Source organism: Bidens hawaiensis, unplaced genomic scaffold, assembly GCF_021521415.1.
Source record: "Bidens hawaiensis isolate Kalapana, Puna unplaced genomic scaffold, B.hawaiensis_p1.1 tig00053807_1, whole genome shotgun sequence".
NCBI classification, from domain to species: Eukaryota; Viridiplantae; Streptophyta; class Magnoliopsida; order Asterales; family Asteraceae; genus Bidens; species Bidens hawaiensis.
In genome coordinates this window covers 69,439-71,799 of record NW_027499664.1, presented here as the reverse complement: position 1 = coordinate 71,799, position 2,361 = coordinate 69,439, and positions in this window count along the sequence as shown.

Below are 2,361 nucleotides of genomic sequence, written 5' to 3'. Positions count from 1 at the left end.
TTCCACAAGAGATTCTACACATCTTCAGAAAGTATAAAACTGCTAGGGATCTTTGGGAAGCACTTGAAAACCGATTTGAGGGTAATGTGGGGATTCGTGCATCAAAGATTAAACTTCTAAAAACTCAATTCTCGGTGTTCAAGTATCTGAAGAATGAATCACTTGATGATATCATCACGAGATATTATCATCTGATGACCGAACTCAGCAACTATTCCATTACTTACAAAGAAGATGAGATTGTTGAAAAGCTTCTTGATGGTCTCCCACCGAAATGGGAGATGTACACTGTCTTGATGAGAGAAGACAAAGAGTTTGCCGACTATGACTTGGAAACAGCAGTCAACAAACTAAGAACTTTTGAACTTAACATGGTTCGTAAAGAGACACCAACTTATCAGGTTCAGGATCCAGGAATGTATGGTGCAAAAGTAAACTCAAGTTCAAGTTCGAAGTCTGAATCGTCTGCTTACTACTCAAAAGGAGACTCGGGTGCTAACTCAACACATGAAGGTCATGTATCTCTCAACATGAATGGTGATGTGTGTTTTGTAGCTGGTGGATCAAATGCGTCTAAACCTCAAGCAACCAAGAGTAGTTTTTCCCCAAGTGTTTCGAACAACAACTACTCAAAGATGCCCATGAGTGTTAAATCTGCTGAACAGCAGTTTGCTCTCTATGCATCTTTCATTGCTTCGTATGAAAATTACATTCAGGGTAAGATTGTTGATCCTGAAACATTGGATGAAGACTATGATCAGATCGATGCTGATTATCTGGAAGAGATGGATCTGCAGTGGCAGATGGCGATGATTGTGAGAAGGGTTAAGAGGTTTATGAAGAAGACAGGTAGAAAGTTTGTTGGTGAGAGACCGGGTTTTGACAAGTCAAAAGTGCGATGTTATAACTGTCAGCAGAATGGCCACTTTGCTAAGGAGTGCACAAATGAACGTGTAGAACGCCGTCAAAACAGGTCTACACAACAGAGTGGGGGTGGTAATGAGAATAGAGCCATGATTTCCAGACAGAATGGAGAATACAACTGGAATCTGCATGTTGAAGAAGTGTTCGAACAGGCCAATTTGGCGAACATCGAAACTGAAGATAGTGAGAAAGTGAATGGCGAAAGTGAAGCTTACATGGCAGAAGTGACAGATCAGCTTACCGAGGTAAGTACTAAATGTGCAAATCTGTCTGAACAATTGACAACTATAACTGATCAGTTTGTTAGTTTGGATGCTCAATTTAAAACCTTAAAAGAAGATCATCATTTCACTAAAGCTAGAGAAAATAGTTACAAGGTAAAAATAAAAGCTAGTGAGAAAGATATTAGAAGTCTTAAAGCAAATCTAGCTGAAAAAATTCAAGTAATTGATCTGAGCTATGAAGTGTTAGAAGAAAAAACCAAACTAATAGCTGAAAGGGATAAACAGATAGCTGATCACCAGGTGAAAGTGGTGGAACTTAACAGGAAACTTGAGAAATTTAGAAATTCCTCCGCTATACTTGATCACCTCGTTAGTGATCAAGGTTCCCCAGTTAAAAGGGGAGGAATTGGATATCATGAAGTTCCACCACCTTACAATCATAATTACACTTATGATCATAGTAATCAGAAATCTGTTGATGTTGATTTTGGTCAGACAGTTCCGGTTAAGGTTACTATTAAAGAACCAGAAGTTAGTAAAGGCGAAACAAGTAAGTCTGTTTCGAGTGTTAAGTTTTCTGTTCCGTGTCCTGTCTCATCAAACTCGGACAAGTCATCCGAGTCGAGTGAGACAAAAGAAAAGGCAGTGTTACCAAAAAGTGGAGAGAAACATAAAACAACTGAAAAGAAATCTCCACTAAACCCATATGTCCCACCATATGTGAGACAAACAGCCAGTAATGCAGCCTCAACATCTAAAACAACTATTGAAAAGAAAGTTGAACATAGGAGTTGTTTCAGATGTAATCAATTAGGACACCTAATTGCTGATTGCCCTCTGAAGCAAAGATTCAGAGGTATGAGGCCTTCAAAAACTGAGAATATAACTAATCACTATAATGGTAAAAATGAAAACTCATCAAAGTTCAGACATTGGACTAATCTTGGTTTTCAAAGAAATCGATCTCAGTTTTTCACTGCTAACAACCAAACCATAAGTAATAATTCATATAATTCACGAAGGTTTGGATGGCCTCATAGTCAATTTACAAGAAGGTATCCTTTTAGGACTTACAGAAATTATTCCGATACTAACTTTGGACAGCCAAAGTACGGGATGTATCAACCCAGGACCAATAGGTCGTGGGTCCCCAGATTTTAATCATCTGCTTTAATCATGCAGGAACAGTTGAACAGGGCTGCAAACAATCTAT